Below are 10,809 nucleotides of genomic sequence, written 5' to 3'. Positions count from 1 at the left end.
AAAACGGCGCACAACCCCCCCCCCCCCAATTTCCAAAAGACTTTGATCCTCTCCATCATCTCATTAGCTGCACATAAACAAAAAACACACAAGAAAAGAGGGGGACGGAAACAGATCGGAAGGGAGCCATTTTCCTTCACCTAAAACCATAATTTTCTTCCCTCCAATTTCAGCTATGTAAGGCCATTTTAACCACCAAAAATTAGCTTCAAAACCACCTGTAATTCCCGTGAAAATCATCCTTAAACTGCTTTTGAGATTGCCATCAAAGCCCAGTTCAAATCCCTCCAAAACATCACCTAAACCTGGGTCAAAAGCAGCTGCAAAATAGCTCCAAAAATACCTCAAATCCAGCTAAAATTCAGCTCCAAAAATAATAGAAAACACCTCAATAACCAGCCCCAAACCACCCTATTTCAGCTCCAAAACTACTCTCAAAAACACAACAGCCCTTATCATTGAAACACGCCAATTTCAGTCAAGTGAGGTTTTAAATTTCGGGATTCGAAGTTCGCCTTGCCAACGAGCCGCGAATTTCCGACGAGTCGATAGAGCTTGCCGAAGCTTCCATGATTTGCCGAGTGCTAAATTCCATTCATGTTCAATTAAGGTTCATTTCTTTTTAACTTCTAAATTTGGATCTTCATTTGGAATTCATCTTGTACTGGTTCGTGTGGAGCTTGAATAAACCGGGGCCTTATTAATATGGTTTTGAATGTGTGATTTGCTCTTTGGTTTTGATAGCTTTATATTCTAATTTGAATACTCTGCTTATTTGCTTTGGGAAATAGTTAAAATATCTATGACTTGGGTTCCCCTTTTTGTTTGTTAGTTGATGTGTAAACAAACAGAATAAATTTTAGTAATAGAATAAAGTTTGTTGTCTCATGAGACGTGCGCTGTTGGGATTTTAGGTTATAGTAAAATTGGGTGTTGGACTGAATTTTGCAAGAAATTAGATCAATTGTGTTGAATCCAAATAGGGCCCAAATGTCAATAAGACTATAAACTAGCCTATCTTTCCATAATTAATTTATCTCATTTCTTTCTACAATAATTTCTCCATCCATACTTCTCATGGTCTCGCAATAATCTCAAATTAGTTTAGGAAAATCATGACATCGTAGCTTGCTTTAGGCGCGATTAATAAATCATCGTGGCTATGGGTACGGTTCCCGTGGCATGATCACGATACATAATCCCCAATTCGGGTGTGCATTTCATGTGACCCGACCTCAACTTCGAACAAAAATAAAATACACATGTCGTAGATCGTGGGTACGGTTCCCGTGACGCGATTCGCAACGTGTACAAAAACAAACAAGTGTACGACAATCGTGGCTTGTTTCAGAAATAACTCCATAAATAATTAAAAGCGGTATAAAGTTAAAAATGGATAATAGGTTTAAAACATGTAATAAATCAGATAATTAGGCCAACTAATAATAATTTAAGCGACCGTGCTAGAACCACGGAATTCGGGAGTGCCTCACACCTTCTCCCGGGTTAACAGAATTCCTTACCCGGTCTTCTGTCTTCGCAGACCATAAATAAGAGTCAATTTTCCTCGATTTGGGATTTAAAATAAAATGGTGACTGGGACACCATAAATTATTTCAAGTTGCGACTCTAAATAAACAAAACAATTTCATTCCAATTTATGTCACTTTAATTGGAAAAACTCCCTTATATCCCCCTCGGGTAAAAAGGAGGTGTGACAGCTCTGGTGACTCTGCTGGGGATAAGAACCCAGAACTTCTGGTTCAGGGTTCAGAATTCGAGCTTAGAATAACTGTTATAGTTGGCTTTTGTTTATTATCTGATTTTTACGTTTTTGAGCCTAATGTGCCAAATGTCGCTTTTTACCGCTTTGATATTGTTTGGATTGTATATAAATTGTTACGAAACCCTCTTCTCTCTGAGTCTTCTAAATCATCTGGGAAGTGTGCACTTCGTATGACTTCTTTTCTGTTAGAGTCATATCCTAAGTTTAGAACAAGGTTCGAACAAGTTGCAAAGTCAGTGAAGCTTCTGTTCCCGGTACGCTACCTCCCCCCCCCCCCCCGGCTCGAGCTGTCCACTCGGGTAAGCCAGGTCTAGAACAATACACTCAGGTTTTCAACCTAGAATAACATAGCCTCATGTCGGATCCCTAGTAGGAACGTTTGTTTTCATCACGTGCATTTGACTTTGGGGACTCAACATAGAGGTTGGGTCCGACTAGGACAGGTGTACCCAAATTAAAAGACAATCCTGATGCATCTTACGTGCTACTTGTGTATCTGTTTGTTTCGGCTTGCATGTTGACTGGCTTCTAGAATAGGGAAAGAAAAAAAAAAGAGGAAAAAAAAAACAAGAGTGAGAGGTAGGTATTTGAATTATCCTGAAACCCTGCCAAAATTTTGAAAAAGAAAGAGGAAAAGTCATTTCAAAATAAGTCATATTTTTCCGTTGCGTCAAAACTGGCCGAACTACGCGGGTCTGATTCTCACCGGATGTGAGATACGTAGGCAAACCTCATAGGTTCCGGCCCCCACTTTTCAAAAAATCCAAAATATTTTTATTTATTTCCTTCTTTAGGAAAGTCTTTCTTTAAGACCCAAATTTTTTTAAAAAGATCCAAAATTTTTTTTTAATTTCTTCTAAGAATCCAAAAATATTTTCATTATTCTTTAGAAGTTTTTCTTTCGAAAATTGAAAAAAAAATTCAAGATTCAAAAATATTTTCTTTGGAAGTCTTTCTTTCATGATTTTAACATAAAAATCCAAAGATATTTTCTTTCTTCTTTAGAAGTTTGTTTTTCGAAAAAAAAACGAAATCAAAAAATATTTTCTTTCTTCTTTATAAGTCTTTCTTTCGAAAATTAAAAAAAAAAAGAAAATTCAAATGCAAAAAAAAAAAGATTTAGTTTATTTTCTTTATTCCTAATCTTCCCGAGCTACGCAAGATCTGATTCATGTTCCCACATGATACGTAGGCAACCCACATCAGGTTCGATCAACCACAAAAAAAAGAAAAAAAAATGTTGATAATAATAAGGACTAACTGAGTCCATTCTAATGTGTCTTTTGTTTTGAATTGTGAAGAAAGTTTAAGGTGGTTGATTTGTGGTAAGCTGGCAACACAAGATCCAAGGGAAAAATGTCATTGACAACTGACATCGAAGCTATTACAAATGCCTAAGAGACTCAGGGTCAGAGAGTTCAACTAGAGTCTACTGTGGTTGAGGAAAATAGAGTACTAAAGCAGCAAATGACTGAAATGTGTCAAGCATGGGCCAACGACCAAGGACCGCCTTTTTCTATTCATGGTTTCCCAAAGTTCACATCCATCTCGACTACTATCATTCCGGTGTCATTGTCTGATCAATCCTATCCATCTAGGTTCAGTCTTTATCCCAACTGTACGACTACAGCTGGAACTTCTATTGTGCGCTCCCAAAGTGTGCCATTGACAACCAATCAGACAACCACTACTGTTATGCCCGTCTTCACCATCCCACTGCCGACGGTGGTGCAAAGGAAAACTCACGAGTCACAATTTGCTACCCGCCAGAACAGTACCACTCTCCTGAGTACCATTCGTACCTATTTGATCTTCCTGCAAAGATTGAGAAGCCTGCCCGAAAGATGGCACAGGAAGAAATAACCCAAAGAGTAAAAAGCTTAGAACAACAGTTGAAAAACATGCAAGGGTTGGCAGGTCATAAGAGTATTGCCTTCAAGGATCTATGTATGTTCCTCGATGTTCGTTTGCCACTTGGTTTCAAGATCCCCAAATTTGAAAAGTATGATGGACATGGAGACCCCATAGCCCACCTGAAAAGGTATTGCAATCAGCTAAGAGGTGCAGGAAGAAATGAAGAACTGCTAATAGCTTATTTTGGGGAAAGCCTTATGGGAGTAGCCTCTGAATGGTTTATGGATCAAGACACTTCTCACTGGCATGTCTAGGATGACATGGCCCAGGCCTTTGTCAAACAGTTCCAATATAACATCGACATCGCCCCAGACCGCAATTACCTTTCAAACTTGAAGAAGAAACCAACTGAAAGTTTCAGGGAATATGCCATTAAATGGAGAAAGCAAGCGGCTAGAGTTAAGCCACCCATGGATGACAACGATTTAATCATTGTCTTCCTTCAGGCTCAAGAGCCAGATTATTTCCAAAACATGATGTCCGCAGTGGGCAAATCCTTCTCGGAAGCAATCAAAATGGGGGAAATGGTTGAAAATGGCCTTAAGACTGGCAGAATTATAAGTCAAGCAGTTCTCAAAGCCGCAACTCAGGCTGTCCAAATTGAATCTGTTGACACGAATGAGATGGATGAAGAAATCATGATGACATCAGGGTCGAGAAGAGGTCCTAGGAGAACAAAAGGTATGACCAGCCTCGTTTGTTTTCCGATAACTCCCCTGAGCATTACTATCCACCTCAGAACCCACAATACTCTGTTGCTCCACCTCAGTATGTTTTCGAGACACCAAAACACCCTAGAAGGCGAGCACGAGCACCGCAAAATATCCACCAGCCTCCACAAAATTTTCAAGTGCCCTATAATCCACATCCAAGCCAGAAGGGAACAAAGATTGAAAGAGAATTTTACACCAATAGGAGAGTCCTATGCAAGCTTATTTGAGAAGTTAAAGCATTATGACATGACTGCACCCATTCCTCCAAATCATGTGGACCCACGTGCAAGAAGCTTTGACCCTTCTAAAAGGTGCGAATACCATTCTAATGCCTAGGGGCACAATGTTGAAAGATGTCGAGATTTGAAAAGAGAAATAGAAAGGATGATCCGGGAAAAACTAATTGTGATCCAAGACAGTGACACCCAGAATATCACACAGAATCCTTTACCTGCACATGATGATGCACACTTTGTGGGGATGATGCCTGGTGACATGGAGTATGAGAATCATCTCGGGAACTTGCTGACTGAAATTGGAGAAGGCCATGGTGATTCTGATGAGCAAATTTGTGGCTAAATGTCAAGCTTAGCAATTGAAAAGTCATTCCCCCCTCACTAGGAAGGAATCTTGGTAGCTTGTTTTGATGTTTTTTCTATTATCTGGGTTATTTCAGGTTTGTGATCCAGATTTTGTTTGTTTTATTGAGTCAAACCCTTCTATCCCTCCATTCTATTTGTGTGAGTCTTGTCCGTTTGTTCTGTTGCTATTTTCATTATTCAAGTTATTTTAGGGTTGTAACTCGGATTTTAGGTTGTTTTCTTGTTTTTAAACCCTTCCATCCTTTACTCAATGAGATACAGTTTGTCCTTTTATGTCATTCCATGCTTAGTTCTTTCGTCAAACCCTTCTATCCCTCCCTTCTGTCTGTGTGAGTCTTGTCCGTTTGTTCTGTTGCTATTTTCATTATTCGGGTTATTTTAGGGTTGTAACTCGGATTTTAGGTTGTTTGTCTTGTTTTTAAACCCTTCCATCCTTTACTCAATGAAATACAGTTTGTCCTTTTGTGTCATTCCATGCTTAGTTCTTTCGTTGCTAGTTCTAGTGACATGACATGCATGCAGAATTTTTGGGCAGATCTTAGAAAATTGATTTAATTTTGAATTGGATAACCGGGAAAAAGACATTTTTGAAGAAGAATCAGTTGAAGTTTGTTGGAAGTTTGACGTTAATTAAATGAAAGGTGTCTTTTGACCACGACACACCAAGAAGATAGGCATGTTCATCAATGCTGTGATCGCAAAAGGATACTATGTTTGGCGTTCTCGAGGCTGGGAGGCCCTTTTTCTGCTACCCAAACACTTTATACCCTTCGTTACCCCTTTTGAGCCTGTGTTATTTTCATTGACCACCCTCTTTTGGAATCATGTTTAGAGTCAAAAGTCCAAACAAAAAAAATGAAAAAAATGAAAAAAAAAAAAGTACTAACAATAAAAGTCCATGCCCCAAGAGTACAAACTAGGGCAGCTCTTTGAAAGTTCAAAAGAAAAAAGAGAAGAAGAAGAAGAAGAAAAGAACTGTCGAAGGTCCATACCCCCAAAAGATAGAAGCTATGGCAAACAAAAAGAGAAAAAAAAGAGAAGAAAAAAAGAGGAAAAGAAAAAAAACAGAGGAACAGAAAGAAAAATTATAGTTAGGTCAGATGTATGAACTACGTTCGACCAGATTCCTTTAGAAAAGGATACGTAGGCAGCCTCACGGTTTGGTCCACCCAAATAAGAATTCCAAAAAAAAAAGAAAAAAGAATTTCCGAAAAATCCTCAATAGCTGAAACTGGGGCAAAGATTTTATTTCACTTTTATAAGAGTCGATTCCAAGAGTTGTAAGTCTACAACCCCCTTTATTTTGAGCCTTCATGACGTCATTTCTTTCCAACCCTATCCAAAATCCTTCCAAATAAAGACCTCTCGTTATGCCTTCAAGAATGCCAAGAGAAGCATGCAATGAGCAACGGTTGTCACGCGACATAGAACACTGTCAAGATTCTCACACAAGAAAGCAAAAAAAATAAAAAAATAAAAGAAAAATGAGAGAGTCTTACTAGTGAAAACCTTCACGGGCATTGTAAGGCGACGGTAAGCATAGATGAATAAATGAGAGAGACTTGTTGGTGAAAACTCATCGGGGCACCACTAGTCGAAAGTGAGTCATGAAGTCGATGCAAAGGATCGGCACGAACAAGCCCGACTTCAAAGGTCATAAGAATGGTAAAAGGGAAGATTGGATTAGTTTGATAAATCTGGTCGTTGAGTCCAAAATGCATGTCATGATCATTAAGGCTAGTTATTGAAAAAAAAAAACTCTTCCTTCTGTCCTTCCGACAGGGGCATTTCTTGTTAATACTTGTTTCTTTGCATCATTGTGTCCTTCACTCTGAGTCAGTCCTTGTCAAAACAAGCAAGAAAAGATTTCAAAATCAGCTACCAGCTTTTCAGTTGCATAAAGTAAATTTGGCCATCACACCCAGTTGTTACTTTCAACATGCCTTGAGGATTCATGCGAAGGCTCCCCCCCCCCCAAAAAAAAAGACTCTTGTCAGTCTACTCGGCCTGAGCAAAGATAACTTGTGATTCTCTCTTACAAACAAATTGCTCAAAAGCATGAAGTCATTCAAGATATCAGAAAAGGTCACCTAAGCAAAGATCTACAGTCAAGATAAGGCTGATTGAGCCACAAAACACCAATGGCATTGGAAGCAAAACAATCAGGATTGATACAGAAAGGAAAGGTCCCATGAAAGCAACAATAGAGTCTCCCAGCAGTGTAACCAACTACAAATGTAGTCGGTCTTCTAAAAAAAGAATGGACACAAAGTCAAGCTGCCCAAGACTCAAGGCCACAAACCGACCAGCGCTTTTAAAACTGACAAAATTTTCTTTGTTTGAAACAAGAACAAAGCAGTGCAAGGAAAGTGGTACAAAAAAAAAGAAAAAAAAGAGGAAAAAAAAAGAAAGAAAAAAAAATGTAAAGAAGAGAAGAGCCGACAAAGGAAAGTTTCTCAAATCTTTGCCTTTTTCTATCTTGCTCGTTGTGCATAAAATCTTGCCATTGATCTTCACATTTTTTTCTCCTAGGATAAAAGTCCTAGTCTGATGGATTTTCCTCCTAATAAAAATCTTAGTCTGATAGTCTTTCTCCTAAGATAAAAAAAAAAAGAGGACCTAGTCTGATGAATTTTCTCCTAGGATCGAAATCTTAGTCTGATGAATTTTTCTCCTAAGATAGGAAACCTAGTCTGATGAATTTTCTCCTAGGATAGAAATCTTAGTCTGATGAATCTTTCTCCTAAGATAGAAAACCTAGTCTGATGAATTTTTCTCCTAGGATAGAAATCTTAGTCTGATGAATCTTTCTCCTAAGGTACCAAAAAAGAAGAAAAGAGACCTAGTCTCATGAACTTTCTCCTAGGATCAGAATCTTAGTCTGATGAATCTTTCTCCTAAGATAGAAGACCTAGTCTGATGAACTTTCTCCTAGGATCAGAATCTTAGTCTGATGAATCTTTCTCCTAAGATACCAAAAAAAAAAGACCTAGCCTGATGAACTTTCTCCTAGGATCAAAATCTTAGTTTGATGAATCTTTCTCCTAAGATAGAAGACCTAGTCTGATGAATTTTCTCCTAGGATCAAAATCTTAGTCTGATGAATCTTTCTCCTGAGATTAAACCTAGTCTGATGAATTTTCTCCTAGGATAATAATTTTTTTTTTTAAAAAAAATGAAGTCTGGATTTGAAAAAAAATAAAAGAGGGGTCAATTTTTAGTTTTCTTAAGTTATTAATCTTTAGTTTTTTTTGAAATCAGGGGTCCCGCGTGGAGAATAGGGTCAGTTTTTACTTTAGTCAAGCTTAGTTTATAGTTTTCCGCAAGCTCAATCTTAAATCTAGGAGACGCACTTCCTAGTCTGGGTTATTCAGGTTTTTTTTTAGCAGACGCATTTGCTAGTTGAAATTTTCTTGGTTTTACTCACAGGAGACGCACATCCTAGTCGAGTCTTCAATCGCATCCTTCATCAATAGCATAGGTGATTCATAGGTCTGCTAACAACTCACAAATCTTCCTAGTGCAAACTGGGGCAGAAAAGTTTCTTTTATTTTGTCTGTTTTGCTGTAGTATTAGGCGCCCACCTGGAGAACAAGGGTATTCATTTCAGAGTCACTTCAAATTTCAAGTCAGTAGCAGGCGCCCACCTGGAGAACGAGGGAAGTCATTTCAGAATTCAATTTAAGATAGAAGTAGCGGAAGCTGGCCTCAAAAATGCGAGTCAACAGTCCGAGATAACCAAAAGAATAAGTCTCAATCCAAAAAAAGAGAAAAAAGAAAAAGGAAAAAAAAGAAAAAAAATAGAAAATAGAGGGAAGTGAATCCAAATGCAGAAGCAAATGAAAGATGTGAACTGCTCAAGACATGGCTGAAGCCACGAGCACTGCATGTCCGGTCTTGATCCGAAGAAGTTAAAGAAGAACCAGCACCTGCAGCTAACAAGCATCAAGATTCAGATAAGAGTCCGCATGAAGAACCAACCAAGACTCAAGATCAAGCTTGAGAAGACGCATAGATAGGAATCTTGTAATTCATAGCTGATAGGTTTGTTTAGTTCTTTTAGATTTTGATTCTAATGTAATAACAGGACCGCGGACCGGAACCTCGACGGCACCTCAATCGGCTCTCCACCTCGGTATACTCCATCACTCTTCCTAGTTCTGAACTACATGTGGCCTAATTTCTTTATACCCAAGGATATGTAGGCAGCTCAAATGCCAGGGCTCGGTCACATTCTCCTTTCTCTTAGTTTTTGGTCTCTCTAAATAAGGGTCAGGTCAAAAAACCTGTCTCGTCGTTCTTTGTCTGAAAACTCTTCGCGTTTCCAATCAAAGAGGGGCAACTGTAGACATGTAATTTTTGACCTTCCCAAAATTTTACACATTTTAGTGTTAAATCTTTAGTTTAGGTCTAATATCGCTATTCTAAATAGTTTTGACTCTTTTACTTTATTTTATCACAAAAATAAAAATTACAAAAATATTTTCTTTTATTTAGCTAATTGATATTTTATCTAGCTACTTTTAGTTTATCTACCTTACATAAAATTCGAAAATACAAAAAAAGTTCCACTTTATTTTTCAGGAATATTAGTATTTTGGTAGGAATATTATTTTAATTGTTGCGATGATTTTAATCTAATTCCATTTTTATTTTTAGGTTGATATTCGAAAAATACCAAAAATAGGTTTGTTTTAACGGTTAATTTTATTTTAATAGTTATTTTACTTAAGTAGGATTAATTAATAAATGGGATAGTATTTTTAGTCTTGTTCAAGAAGAAAGAATAAAATTTTAGGCTCAAACAACCCATTTTTAGGCCCAATTTTCGGACCCTTAGCCCATAGATCCAAGCCCAATACCCATAAAACCCTAACACTTTAAAAGGACTCTTCTTCTACATCTTCCCAACCTAGACCTAGCAAAGACCAAAATACCTACACTCTAAGAAAAAACGGCGCACACCCCCCCCCCCCCAATTTCCCAAAAGACTTTGATCCTCTCCATCATCTCATTAGCTAGACATAAACAAAAAACACACAAGAAAAGAGGGGGACGGAAACAGATCGGAAGGGAGCCATTTTCCTTCACCTAAAACCATCATTTTCTTCCCTCCAATTTCAGCTATGTAAGGCCATTTTAACCACCAAAAATCAGCTCCAAAACCACCTGTAATTCCCGTGAAAATCATCCTTAAACTGCTTTTGAGATTGCCATCAAAGCCTAGTTCAAATCCTTCCAAAACATCACCTAAACCTGGATCAAAAGCAGCTGCAAAATAGCTCCAAAAATACCTCAAATCCAGCTGAAATTCAGCTCCAAAAACAATAGAAAACACCTCAATAACCAACCCCAAACCACCCTGTTTCAGCTCCAACACTACTCTCGAAAACACAACAGCCCTTATCATTGAAACACGCCAATTTCAGTCAAGTGAGGTTTTAAATTTCGGGATTCGAAGTTCGCCTTGCCAACGAGCCGCGAATTTCCGACGAGTCGATAGAGTTTGCCGAAGCTTCCATGATCTGCCGAGTGCTAAATTCCATTCCTGTTTAATTAAGGTCCGTTTCTTTTTAACTTCTAAATTTGGATCTTCATTTTGGAATTCATCTTGTAGTGCTTCGTGTGGAGCTTGAATAAAGCGAGGCCTTATTAATATGGTTTTGAATATCTGATTTGCTCTTTGATTTTGATAGCTTTATATTCTAATTTTGGATACTCTGCTTATTTGCTTTGTGAAATAGTTAAAATATCTATGACTTGGGTTCCCCTTTTTGTTTGTTAGTTGATTTGT

The sequence above is a fragment of the Nicotiana attenuata genome, unplaced genomic scaffold (assembly GCF_001879085.1).
Source record: "Nicotiana attenuata strain UT unplaced genomic scaffold, NIATTr2, whole genome shotgun sequence".
NCBI lineage: Eukaryota > Viridiplantae > Streptophyta > Magnoliopsida > Solanales > Solanaceae > Nicotiana > Nicotiana attenuata.
This window is presented reverse-complemented; position numbering follows the sequence as displayed.